We start from the raw sequence: 15,057 nt of genomic DNA on the forward strand, positions 1-15,057 counted from the left end.
AGTATCAGAGCAAGGAGGACAAATCTAGGGATTTATCTCAAGGATTTTTGAAGATAAGTTAAAAGATTCAGCTCGAAATTTCCAGTTATGGCGATCGAGGATGCATCAATAGGAGGATTGGATGGCATAGCTCAAGGAGGAAGTGTTAATGGCAATGTAGTGATAATTGATTATAATCATCCACTCTACTTGACAAATTTTGATGTACCAGGAGCAATCACTATCGGAATTCAGCTAACAGGCATAGAGAACTATGTGCTATGGAGTCGAGCTATGGAAATTGCACTACTAGGGCGAAACAAGTTGGGATTCATTGATGGATATGTTCTACGCAGTGATTTTGAAGGAGATTTGAAGAAAATTTGGGATCGCTGCAATGCGATTGTCATCTCTTGGCTCACATGTAATGTCAGCAAGGAATTACTCAGTGGAATCTTGTATTCATCCAGTGCACATCAGGTATGGCTTGATCTCAAGGAGCTTTTTGATAAGATCAATGGTTCTAGAATTTGTCAATTACACAAAAATATATTCACTCTCACACAAGGAGTATTGAGTGTTTCTGCATACTATACAAAGTTAAAGAATCTGTGCGATAAATATGACTCAATTTTACCTCCACCTAGTTGTGAATGTCATAAGTCTAAGGACTCTGTAGAACAGCTGCAATATCAACGTTTACTACAGTTTCTAATGGGCTTGAATGATGCTTACTCACAAGCAAAGGGTCAGATTTTGATGATGCCAAGCTTGCCAAATGTAAACCAAGCCTATGCTTTGTGATGCAAGATTGCCAGAAAGGGTTGGCAGGCAATATTCATGATGGAATGGAGTCTTTAGCAATGTATTTTGCTAGGAACAATTGGAAAAACTAATATCCAAGGAAGAACTATCAGTCACTTTGTTATGACTATTGCAATATGAAAGGACATGTGAAAGCAGACTGCAACAAGCTTAAAAAATGTGATCACTGTCATGCAACTGGACATGTGAAAGGAGACTGCTACATGTTGATTGGATATCCAGATAACTTCAAAGGAAAGAAGAAAGTGAATATGGAAGTGGGAGGAAATCAAACCATTTCACAATCAGTATCAACACCAGCATGTGGAGGATTCAATGGAAAGGAAAGCACATGTAGCTATAGGGGAACAGGCTAGAAGACAATGGAACATCAAACTAACCACAACCTTGGTTGATTCTGGTTTTAAGCAGAGTTATTATGATTATTCTTTGTTCACAAAGCATCAAGGAAATAGTTTAGTCATGGTTCTAGTTAATATTGATGACTTGATAATTACAGGAAATGATCATCGACTGATTTTGGAGACAAAGGGAATTCTTAAGGATAACTTCAAGATTAAAGATCTAGGTGATCTGAGATATTTTCTAGGGATTGAGTTTGCTAGAAGTGCAACTGGAATCCTTATGCATCAGAGGAAATATTACCTTGAACTTATCTCAGATATGGGACTGTCAAGCTCAAAGCCCGTTGGAGCTCCTATTGAACTGAATCAGAAGCTGACCACTACAGAATTTGACTTGCACTTTCTTCCTAATGATGAAATGGATAAGCTGCTAGATGATCTTAGTAAGTACCAGAAGCTAGTGGGAGGATTGCTTTATCTGACAATTACAAGAAAATATATTGCATTTGCAGTACAACAGCTGAGCCAGTTCTTGCATAGTCCTAAAACATCTCACATGGAAGCAGCAATAAGGGTAGTTAGATATGTGAAGCAATCACCAGGTTTTGGGATACTTATGTCAGCTACGGCTACTGATCAGTTAACTGCATATTGTGGTGCAGATTGGGCATCATGTCCAAATAGTAGGAAGTCTATAACTGGTTATATACATATGGAAACTCTTTGATTTCATGGAAGTCTAAGAAACAGGACACCATTTCAAGAAGCTTAGCTGAGGCTGAGTACAGAAGTTTGGCTTCAACAGTTGCGGAAATTGTGTGGTTGTTTGGTTTATTCAAAGAACTAGGAGTAGAAATGAAGTTGCCAGTGCCAGTATACAGTGACAGCAAATCAGCTATCCAGATAGCTGGCAATCCAGTGTTTCATGAACACACTAAGCACATAGATATTTATTGTCACTTCATCAGGAAGAAGGTTCAACTTGGATTAGTGCAACCTATGTACTTGAATACAACAGAGCAACCTGCAGATTTTTTTACCAAAGGACTTACTTGTATTCAATATAGATATCTACTTACCAATCTAGGAATGAAGGATGTTTTTCACATGCCTAGCTTGAGGGAGGATGTTGAGAGTTAGAATGTACAGCTGGATAATAGTCCTAGTCAGTAAGTTAGTTAAGTTTTCTGTTAGCTAACTTAACAGTGTAAAGAGTAAGTTTGGTACAAGTTTGTTAGATGGGTAGCTTGTTAGTTAGTATATAAATAGAGATATTAGTAACAGAAATATCTCCTTTTTTTTTCATTACTTACTTGGTAAGGGGATTGAAACTGCAGCAATGGAGTTGAGATTAGCTTCATAAATTTGCTTAATTGTTCTTCTGTTTTCCTTCCATTCTTCCAGAATTAACAATAATCACCCCACCCCACCCCACCCCATAAATGTGTAGCCTTTAGCCCTTATTTGATACACATGATTTGAACAACCTCCAAGACTTGGAGAAAAATTAGGAGTCTCAATCTCAAATTTCAAGAACAATCTTTTACGTTCCTTACATTTGAAACATGGAGAAAATAAATCATTGAGAAACTAAACAGACACCAAAAAACTCTCCGTATGCTCTCTTTGGGAATTGGTATAGACTCACTGTTAGTACTAATTTATTTCGATAATGTCTCACTTTTACAGAAAATCAAAAAGGAAAGGGAGATAGTTTACATGGAGGAAGATGTACGAAATCCATTCACTGATTGAGGATCAGCGATGGAAAGAAGACACTATCTATGAATGATTGAAGAATAGAAGATAAATTAAGATGCCAATCAAGACAACAAGAATCAAGGAAAGAAATCTTACCACTCAAAGATTCACAGCGGATTTTGATTGAAAATCAAGTAAGGCTAGCAGCAATCGTGTAAGGAAAGAAGACTTACCTATCACTGATTGAAGATCACGGATTGAAGATCAAGGGGCCAATCAAGAAGAAGCCCTCTGTACAAGGCAGAGAACCATTTCAAGAAAGGAAGAAGACATCGCATGGACATAGCTGATATGGACGTGCATCATCAATCAAGGGATCCATACAAATCCTTGATTGATAGTAAATCCCTTGGGTTTTCCTTTAAGAGGAGATATGACTATCTCACCTTAGCCATATAAAGTCACCCTCGTCTAGTAGATAGTTATGCACTTCACTTGAACTTGTACTGTTGTTTTCTCTTATATTTTACAAAAGCTTTGTATTGTGTTAAGTTTACAATTATAACAGTAAATAGAAAGAACTATCTGTAGCATAGGTTATACGAGTAGAGGTGACGTCAAGTCAAGGAAATCTTATTTGAACATCAGACTAAGTTATTCCATTCTACAGTTGTACTCTTTCAATCTCTACAAACTCTAAAGGAAACCCTTGTAACCCAAGAGGACTGGACTAGGCACCACATCGGTGATCTGAAGGAATTAAATTTTAAATTCATTCCCCCCCCCCCCCCTCTTAATCTTCACTGACCATTTTGCAGGTCTTTATATACCATACATTTCCAGCAAAATTTCAAGTTCATTTCAGTATTTATTGGGTACTTTTAAATAATGGAAACTTCTAAAGATAAGGTGAAACTCAATGTTGGTGGCAGAATCTTTGAAACTACAGAAACAACCTTAGAATTTGCTGGCCAAAATTCACTCTTTTGAGCCATGATAGATAACAATTGGAACCTGCATTCTGATTCAGCAATCACTGAACAATTTATCAATAGAAATCCCGAGCGTTTTGGTGTCCTTTTGGACTTACTCAAACCGGAGACCTTTATATTCCTCCAAAGATCGATAAAAAGCTCCTATACAAAGAGGCCGGATATTATGGTATGCTGGATCATGTTTGGTCAGCTGAGTGTGATAAGTTTGATGGAAATATGCCTCGGTTGGCTAGGTCCATAACAGGCTGGTCAGTAAGAGATGGTGAGATCTCTCCGGCCATTCAGGCTAGCCCAAGTGGCTGGTGCTGCGTTGCTTATGGTGGTATGGTGCACATGTACGACTGGATGCTAGAAGATTTCCCTACAATCAATCTTGATTACCATAAGGTGAACGATGTTCGTTGAGTTGATTCTGAAAATATTGTGGTTAGCTCTGATGAAAAGCTAGATAGTGTGGAGGCATGGGGTTATTCAATGCTTCCACAGGGGAATTGAGGCATAAATTTCAAGTTACAGATGTATTAAAAGGTTAACAGCAGGTGTACTCAGTGTTAGCTCGGATAGCAAGTTGTTCTCTAGTTGTAACTACACTAACAATGGGCACGGAATTGGTGTTTGGGACCAAGTGACAGGCAAGCAGATAGATTTCCCCCATAGAATACTATACCAATGCATGTCAAGAGTAATGCTAGCAGGTTGCAATGGCTACATGGTACCAATTGTTTGATATCAGCTTGCTTGATTAGAAAAAACAATGTGGTTTGGTCATGGTCTGGTGCTTACATGTACAAGAAACCCTGTTACTATCTTGATGAGACAAAACAGCTTAGACATGCAATCTCAATAGAGGAGCATAGTTCAATTTGTGTAGTAGGTTGGAACCAATGTCTCGGTTTCATGGATTTCAGGAGTACTAATGCAAGTGTAAATTGGAGAAATTCCATGAAGGGTATTAAAGGGTATTAAGCCTTTGTTTTCCTGTGAGGATGATAGAATTAACTTTCGTTATCCCCAGCGGGAATATTGGTATTCCAAGATGGCATTTCACGAGGTATAATTGTTTTCATCATTGAATGATACCATTTCGGTTTATTCTTGTTCTGATCGGGTTCTAACATCACAGTTTCGACAGAGTCATGGTGGTCCAATTTGGGATTTTTCAATTGGTGGTCACTGTTTGCTCTTCATAGAAACGAAGATTGGGATTTTTCAATTGGTGGTCACTGTTTGCTCTTCATAGAAACGAAGATGTTCTTGATGTATGGGACAACCCTCGTTCACCAATTATATCAATCTATATCCTAGTTTGGTTTTGGTCTTTTATCCCTATTTTCAATAGGTTGGTGGATCAAAGAAAGTACTATGTTTTTGAATGGTGAATATCATAGAGTTACCAAATTGATTTGAGTAACAAACACTTGCAATTTAGCTTTTTCTTTAAGTACATTAATTCGTCTAAAATTCAACCTGTTACAGATGCATTAACTCAATATTAAGTTTAAACACCCTAACAACATATTTTCATATATGTTAATCTTGCTGTAAACATCATGTGTGGGTGAGTTTTTATTGTTAATCTTCTCAGGATCCTTCAAATAAAGTAAATTGCAAGTTTCTTTAAAACAGATAGATTAGCTCTTTAGATCCCTGATGCATCAAAAGTTAATTCTTTATGTAGCAGTTCATTTTACCAAGTGTAAAATGGAGAGAAACTCAACAAGAGCTTCGACAGAGTCATGGTGATTCAATTAGAGATTTTGCAATTCGTGGTGAGTCGTTTTGCTCTTCGTAAACAAGAAAATGTTATTGATGTATGGGAGACCCCTCGTCCACCATTTATATGAATCTATAGCCTAGTTTGATTTGGTTTTCTCATATAGTTCATAGTTGATGGATTAAGAAACTATAGCTGATACCATGCAAACATCCTATTGTAGGTTCCGGTGATTATCATTATAGAGTGATCAAAGTGATGTAATATTCTGCTATAATTTTTCATAATAACAAGTACTTCATTGTATATAAGTTTTCTTAACTGTGAAACATATATGGGGGCATATCCTCTCTTTTTTCCCCTTCCAGTTAAAATAGGGTCGTCTTTAGCCTTTTATCGATGAGCTTAAGTTATTTATACCTACAATGTAAACTGTAAAGTATTTTTTTACATTATCAAGTCATTTTTACATATTATTGCAGGTAACTCGGCTTATTTGAGGGTGTATATAATTTTCAACATTTTGTCAATAAGCTTCCTTGCCTAGCTCTTCTATAGGCATTTTTATTAGCCTATGCCCGAGATCGATTGACTACGCTACTACCATCAAGGTTTGTTTTCTTTATATCCTAAAGGACAAATAATGAACAGCTTATTCATAATCATGTAGACTCGAGCACACGACCAATATAGACAGACTTATGGCTTAACATTACTGGAAACAAAGCCCAATCTATTTGAATCAGTAAGTCAACCAAACAAAGGCTTATATTATTAAAATTAGCAGTCTCAATCTCAAATTTTAATGACAACCTTTTGCATTCCTTACATTGAATCATGTTAGAAACTAAACAGACACCAAAACTCTTTGTATGCTAAATGTAGATTGTTATATATATTATATACACCATACTTTTTCAGCACAATTTTAAGTTTTTCAGTACTTTTGGATACTTCTGAATGATGGGATTTCCTAGAGACAGGGTGAAATTCAATGTTGGTGGCAAAATCTTCGAAACTACGGCCACAACCTTATCAGTACGTGTCAAAAAATCATTCTTTGGAGCCATGTTTGATGAGAATTGGAATCTGATTCTGATGCGCCAATCACTGACCACTTCATCGACAGAAATCCCGATTATTTTTGGACTTATCAGAACCGGGGAGCTTTATATTCCTCCAAAGATGGATACTAGACAGAGAGGCCGAATATTATGGCATTTTGGATCATGTTAGGTCAACTGAGTGTGACACATTTGATGGCAATAGGCTCCGGCTGGCAACGTCCATAACGGGCTTGTCAGCAGGGGATGGTAAGTTCACACCAGCTATTCTGGCTGACCCAAATGGCTGGTGCTGTGTGACTCAGGGTACCAACTGTTTGATGGCCACTAGTTTTCATCCAAAAGGGGTGAAAGTTGTTGCATCAGCTTGTTAGATTTTAGGGAAAACACATTGGTTATGTTGTGGTCTGATGTTAGGGATCGAGTGAACAAGCCTTATATTACTGATCAGACGTAGCGATAGAAATGTTGATTGAACTATTTTGGCATACATTAAAAAACTCTATAGTAGACAAAATTATTCTTTACTATTTTTTCATTATTTTGGTTATTAGGACTATTCTTACTCTAACTACTAGTTTTGGAAACGTCAGTTGTACATTTGGCTCCTATTACTTTACAAAATTTCTATAGACCTAATGCTCGTTGATAATAAGGTAGTATCTTTATTTTACCATGTCCTACCAAATTCGTCCCTCGATTCCATGTAACTTAAGAAATTTTGTAAGAATAAATTATATTATATAGCTTTAAAAAACCTCTATTTATAAGTGGAAAGTATCATGACACGTTTATTTCAAATGTGCAAATTAAAATATATATATATATATATATATATATATATATATATTAATGAGTAGTGAAGTACTATAAATGTAAACTTTAGAAGATGGAAAAAATGCATGATAATTTAAAAAGATATTCATTCGAAAACGTTACTACAATAAATTACTTACAATTAAAGGCTAATATAATGATGTTTAGTATTTTTAACATAAAATTTTTAATATAATATATTAGTTTATGAGGTAGTATTTCCTTTATACTAAATAGATAAGTCATTATATGATTATTGTTTAGCTTGAATTCTAAATTGAATTGGAGGGACTAGCATTTATAGCCAACAAATTAAATTTAAAATTGACCCAGAAATCTGAAAAGTCTCTCTTGAAACTTCAAGTATTACCAATTTTTAGTATGTATTTAAAGGATAATTATCTATTTATTGTGAGTGATTTTTACATTTTTATACATTGAAACTTTATGGAACTCTTTAAGCATCAACAAACTTTTAGTTGATCCAATTATGTCTATCTAGCATTCTAACTATTTTATTGTGTTTAAAGAGCTAATTACTATTTTGTAATTATGTTTATTTAAATTATTCAAATGCATTGCAATCTCTCAATGAATAAATTTAAGTTTAAAGAGTAAAAAAGACATTCAACTTTTGATTGACATTTTCATAATTCCATTTTTTAGCATTAAGGGTTCTTACTAAGAATAGTATAGATATGAGAAATAGACATAGACTAAGAGGATGTTGTATAGTAAAATATCATTTGTAGAGGTTCTACCATTTCTGTTTGCTAAAAAGCTCAATTTTTCCAAACTTTTAATGTGGCTGATAAGATTTTTAAGGAAATTACTCTGAAATCTTCAAACAACATTCAATAATAATACTAAAACAAATCACGAAATCTCTGCTTGAAACAATAATAATATCATATGGTATGCTAAACTTGCTACTTTCTTTTGTCTAAAGAGTTAAATAACATATTTGATCTGATAAAATAACAAACTAATGATGAAAATGCGTATACATAAATAATTGGATAGTGCAATAAGAATTTCTATCCAACATTACATGTTATATTAATTCATCAGAATCACACAAACTTTAAAAATATATATATATGAAAAGAAAATTTATAAAAATTGAAATAAAGAATGAAAGTTAAAGAGAAAACATTTATAATATCAAATCAATTAACGTGGAAAAAATGAAATTCATGTGTCATCATATCATACTAAACGAAAAAATTTAAATAAAGCAATATATCAATAACAAAAAAAAGGACCAATAAATAAAAACTTACATAAAAACTATAAGATGATGAAACACAAAATGTAGTGAACTAACATTTTATATCCAATTTATAAAGGGAGAAATTCTGTACAGTTGTGAATAAATGTGTTTAATGGTAGAAGCTAAAAGGTTTATCAGTTAAAGTAATTAAGAAGTGGAAAAATGATAAGTTTGTAAAAATCTAACCATGTATTTGCTCTAGTTTAATTGTCATTATTGATTTAATTATAAAGTTAGTAAAAAAAATTTAATTAAAAAATTAGTGAAGGACATTTTCATAATTCAACTTTGAACTTAAACTCTTCCCACTTTTAATAATATATATGATATATGATATGGTATGATGACATAAAAACTTCTAATATTTATGAATTCAAATGAAATGAATTTTTACTATTTAGAAATTTGAAATCAACTAAGATGTTGGTCGTTAAATCTTTAGTATTTAAATTATGTAGACACTCCAAATGTTTAAGAATTCAAAATCAAATAATTTTTTTTATATCTTTCCTTACATGAATTAGGTAAAAAAATACTAATATTTAGAATTTAAAAATTAATCATATACTACTAATATTTAGAACTTTATTGATTAGATATAACAATTATTTTAATGTTAATTGCTACTTTTTAATAGTTGTATTCTTAAATAAATTTTTATTGATTAACACGAAACACACATGCAAAACATGTATACTAAACTAGTCTATACTATATTAAAAGCACGAAAGTCCTTAATATTATTGTTTGAAATTTTTGTCCTTCATTAAAAGACTTCGTTTTAGACAAAATCGTCTTTTCACCATTTTTCTTCAATTATTATACTATTATTTTTATAATATTTTAGTTCTAATTAAATGACATGACATAACGTGTAATAATACACGTATACTAAAATTAGAAAAATATATTTTTCAGTTAAATAAATATATTATTGCATCTATTATAATCTATTACTTAGTATTTTTGTATGCAATTTGTGATATAATCGTGACACACACGGGCATCACACGTACTCTAAATTGGTAATAATGAAAAGAAGAACCCTAAGCATTATAAATGAGCAGACCGGTGCACTAATGCTCCCGTTATGTGTAGGATTGGAGTTGAGTTATAAAGGCTTGTAAATAGTGCATTAAAGCTCTTGATATGTGTAAAATTTGGAAAAGAATCGGAGCACGAGGACATTACCTTTATCTCCTAGATAGAATAAAATTATAAATAATCAAGTCATGAGTTGGGTAGTTCCTCTCATGCACCTTCAACTATCGCGAAGCATATTGTAACACCTCGGATTTTTTTTTTGCAAAGAATCGAACATCTCTTCACGTGTGTGTAGACTCGAACCGAAGGACTTGTAATTTTATATATGATTTAGGATCAATTCCTAAGTATTTGAAGTGTGTTAGATGTGTTTAGGGGTCATAAGGGATCTCTAACACCAAGCCGAGTCCAAAAAATTCCAATCGATTAAGTTTTCGGATGAGTTAGTATAAGGGTCAACTTCAAACGCACATATCTCCTAGAATATAATGAACTGGTGTCCCATGAACTATCAAATTAAAGGTATATGAGTCTTCTTTCCAACGCCACCAAGATTACATTTTTTGGAGTTCGAAGTCAAAACTTATGACCCTTTTACTACAGACTAGTACTGCAGGAATTTCAGGCTTGGACTCTAACTGCAGAAAATTTAGGCTTGGCGCCCGGCGCCCCTATAGCGCCAGAAAATAGCCTCAGTAGTTTGGTCCTTGGCGCGACGCGCCACTATTAGGTGTGCAGGGTTTTAAGACCATTTTGGCTTGGCGCTGCAGTGGCGCGACGTGCCACTATTAGGTGTGCAGGGTTTTAAGACCATTTTGGCTTGGCGCTGCAGTGGCGCGACGTGCCACTATAGCGCCAGCAGGATTTTGCCCAGTTTTCCAGATTTTGAAGAGGGGCAATTTGAATATTTTTCCTAAACATATATACACTAACATATGATGTTTGGGGATCATTTTTTTCAGCCTTCTCACCTCCCAAAAACCCTAATCTTCATTCCCTCTTCTCTTCCAAACATCTCCAACAAGATTTGCTCTCAAAAGCTCAAGGATTCAAGCTTCCCATTAAAGACCCAACAACAAAGTTTCTTCAAAATCTACTCTAAGGTATGTAAGGCTAACCTAAAATATGGATTGAGTTCTTCCATATTGTCACGCCCCGGGAGGGTACCCTAGGCGTGGCCGGCACCCGAAGGCCATTTCTGACCTCCGAGCGAACCACCTGGTCAAGTCATACATTCATTCAATCACATTCTCTTAGCGGAAACTCAATTAATGACATACTACTCATAATATGGGGGCCGAAGGCCAAACACATTTACCTCAACAAAATAAGTATAATAGGACTCCTAAAAAATAACAGTCCAAACTCCCCACACTCTAGTCTATGAAGCCTCTATCAAAGTCTAAGAGGTTCCAATGACAAGTCCATGGATACCAACAGTTAAAAATAAAGGAAAATGACAACAAAACTGTACGAGAAAGCTCAATATCTTCCGGAAGCTAGGAGGACTCACCAACTAGCTGGGAGTGTTTGTGGATCTTTAACGGAGCACCGGTTGATGATCTCTAGTACCTGTATCTACATCATGAAATAATGCACGCCAAATAGCATCAGTACATGGAATGTACGAGTATGTAAAATGGCCGAATACAATGAACATCAAGGAAGAATCAGTCAACTCAGAAGCTCAACTCAAGAGAAATGACAACTCAATCAAGTGTCCTACGTCTAAACAAGAATATGATTTAGACGGGACCAATCACACACAATTCAACTCAATCTGACTCAGAGTACTATCAAGACCTATTTAGGAGTTTCTCTTACCCGACAACCATCACTTATGAGCCAGTGAAAGTACAACAAACCGACGTTGTTGCCACGTCCGTTCATACTTTGTTAGGGTATGAACGAATCAACCAATCATGTATCCAATCCAACCAAGTCCTATAATGTCAGGACAAACATCTCGGGGAAGCATCCGACTTTAACGGTTCAATCCCTCCTACGTTTGGCGATGTAGTTATTGGGTTCGAGTATGGACTATACTCTTGCCCAATTCAGTGCTCGATACTCCTCCCAAGACTCAATGCTCATAAAACTCCATCCAATCAACTCAATCAAATCACATCGACAAGGTTCATTACAACCTTGTCAACTCATCAACTCTATCACAATCAAATCTCTTCCAATCATACTATCCGATCAATCTTAATCATATCTTCAAAAGAAATTTAAATGTATATATATAGCAACATCTATATATAATCAAGCATTTCCTCCATCCATTTGAGAAATCTTTGAGACTCATCACAATTCCAAGACTTTAAATTGACATTTTATAATAAGCAATATTTTTACGAAAATAACATCCCTTATCATAATCTACATAGTTAAGAAGATCAATAACACATATTTAACAATTCATCTTCATCAACTCATACTCACATAAAGGCTCATTTTGGGGACTTCTTGGCTCAACAACATCAACACATATAGAATTTAATAAATAGGGGACAAAACTCATTCAACCATAACCACACCAAAAAAACTCCATTTTAATGGACATCTAACCTCAAAGAAAGAGTAGGGAACATGGGTGGACTTAAACCATGTTTTGGATAGCCTTACATACCTTAGTGAAGACTTGAAGAAAACCTTGATGTTGGGTCTTCAATGGAGGACTCAAATCTTGAAGCTCTTGGACTCTTTTTGTTGGAAATGGAGAAGAAGAAGAAGAGAGAGAGAGAGAGAAGCTCCTAGGGCTTTTTAGAGAGAGAGTGAGGGCTGAAAATTTGTTCCCAAAATGTTCAAGGCTTGTGTATATATAATTTGGGACAATTCCCAAATTTCCCTCCCTCCAAAATTCTGAAAATTAGGCCAAAATGCCCTTGGCGCGATAGTGGTGCGTCGCGCCCTTACAGCGCCAAGGCCAATTACGCCTAAAAACCTGCACACCTCACAGTGGCGCGTCGCGCCCTTATAGCGCCAAGGCTAAAGTTTCTGGGTTCTGGAAATTTGGCCTGAAAAACCTTGCACAACTTTTAGTGGCGCGTCGCGCTAAGGACCAAACTACTGAGGCATGTTTCTGGCGCGATAGTGGAGCGTCGTACCCTTACAGCGCCAAGGCCATTTCCCCAGCAGTTGTAACCCAGGCCAAAAATGGAATTCTTACCGTGCTAGTTCGCCTTAAGATCGTCATATCTTTCGACTCCGAACTCCAAAATTTACATTCTTGGTGGCATTGGAAAGAAGACTCAATGACCTTTGATTTAATAGGTCGTGGGCCACCTAGATTGACGTCTTTCAAAAGATAGGGTCGTTAGAAGTCGACCTCTTAAACAAACTCATCCTAAAACTTAGCCGCGATGGATCTTTCGGACTTAGCTTAGTCCTAGGGGTCCTTGGTGACCCCACATAACCTCTAACACTGCTCAATCCCTCAGAGACTCATCTTAATTCATGAACATACTTCAAAATACTCGGGTTCAACCCTACTCAAATACAAGAAGGGTCCGAATCTTAGGAAAATATTTTGAGGGGTGTTATATTATCTCCCCCTTGGGATCATTCATCCTCGAATGACGAGAAATCAAGAATAGACTCGGGGTGCAAATCACAATCAAAACTCAGTCATTCAATCAATCAAATTTTCAATCAATTATCAATCAAGACTCAAAATGCACAAATGGATTCAATATCAAGGAAATGGACATTACCTTCAACATTCTCCTCGGTAGGCACAAATAGATGAGGATATTTAGATTTCATGGCTTCCTCCGCTTCCCACGTGGCTTCCTCAACAAATTGATTCTCCCATAGGACCTTGACTGAGGCGACCTCTTTGTTCCTCAATTTGCGAATTTGGCGATCAAGAATTTAGACCGGAACCTCTTCATAAGACAATCTATCCTTAACTCCAATACTATCAATAGGGTCTACCAATGAGGGATCGCCCAAGCACTTTTTCGACATCGAAACATGGAACACCAGATGAATAGAGGCTAGCTCTGAGGGTAACTCCAACTCATAGGCAACACTCCCAATCCGCCTCAAAATCTGGTAAGGACCAATATATCGGGGACTGAGCTTCCCTTTTCTTCCAAACCTCATGACACCCTTCATGGGTGACACCTTTAAATACACCCAATCGCCCACCTCAAACTCTAAGTCTCTCCTCCTCACATCGGTGTAAGATTTTTGGCGGCTTTGGGCTATCTTTAGCCTATCTTGGATAACTCTCACCTTCTCCATGGCTTGGTGAACAAAATCGATCCCAATCAACTCAACCTCACCAACTTCAAACCACCCGATGGGCGATCTACACCTCCTCCCATACAAAGCTTCATAAGGAGCCATTTGGATGCTTGCATGATAGCTATTGTTGTACGCAAATTCTATGAGAGGTAAGTGGTCATCCCAATTTCCTTTGAAGTCAAGAAAACATGCCCTCAACATATCTTCTAATATCTGAATGGTGCGCTCTGCTTGGCCATCTGTCTAGGGATAGAAGGCCGTACTCAAATTCACCTTCAAACCTAATCCCCTCTGAAAGGATTTCCAAAATTGGGAAGTGAATTGAGCTCCTCTGTCTGAGATGATAGACAAAGGGACCCCATGCAATCTGACAATCTCCTGAATGTACAAGTTCTCATAATCTTCTGCGGTGTCAGTAGTCTTAACTGCCAAGAAGTGAGCCAATTTCGTCATTCTATCCACAATCACCCAAATCGAATCATGTTGCTTTTGAGACCTCGGTAGACCTGTAATAAAGTCCATGTTGATCATTTCCTACTTCCATTCTAGATTTTCTATATTTTGAGCTAAACCGCATCGCCTTTGATGCTCAACCTTCACCTGTTGACAATTCAGGCACTTGGATATGAATTCCGCAATATCTCTCTTCATTCCACTCCACCAATAGATTTCCTTCAAGTCATGATACATTTTCGTAGAGCCCGGATGAATAGAGTATCTAGAACTATGCACTTCGGCCATAATCCTCTCTCAAACATCATCGACATCCGGCACACACAATCTATTTTAGTACCTCAACACATCATCTCCCCCTTTGGTAAAAACCATTACCTCTTGTTTGTGAACAACTCCCTTCAATTGGAGAAGGATAGGATCTTGGTCTTGCTTCTCCTTTACCTCTGCCACAAGTGAGGATGTAGACCCATCCTGAACAGTAACTCTGCCTTCATTGTTCTCTTCCAGACGAACTCCCAATTGGGCTAATCTGTGTACCTTCTTCGCTAATTCTCTCCTTCCTTCCTCCACATGGGAAGTGCTACCCATAGAC

General features: G+C 36.3%; 1 pseudogene; it reads left to right on the forward strand.

Annotated features, from left to right (window-relative positions):
* Window positions 1-3,737: 3,737 nt before the first annotated feature.
* LOC129876640 (BTB/POZ domain-containing protein At4g30940-like) lies at window positions 3,738-5,688 on the forward strand (annotated as a pseudogene).
* Window positions 5,689-15,057: the final 9,369 nt, after the last annotated feature.

Source organism: Solanum dulcamara, chromosome 12, assembly GCF_947179165.1.
Source record: "Solanum dulcamara chromosome 12, daSolDulc1.2, whole genome shotgun sequence".
In the NCBI taxonomy this organism is placed as follows: Eukaryota; Viridiplantae; Streptophyta; class Magnoliopsida; order Solanales; family Solanaceae; genus Solanum; species Solanum dulcamara.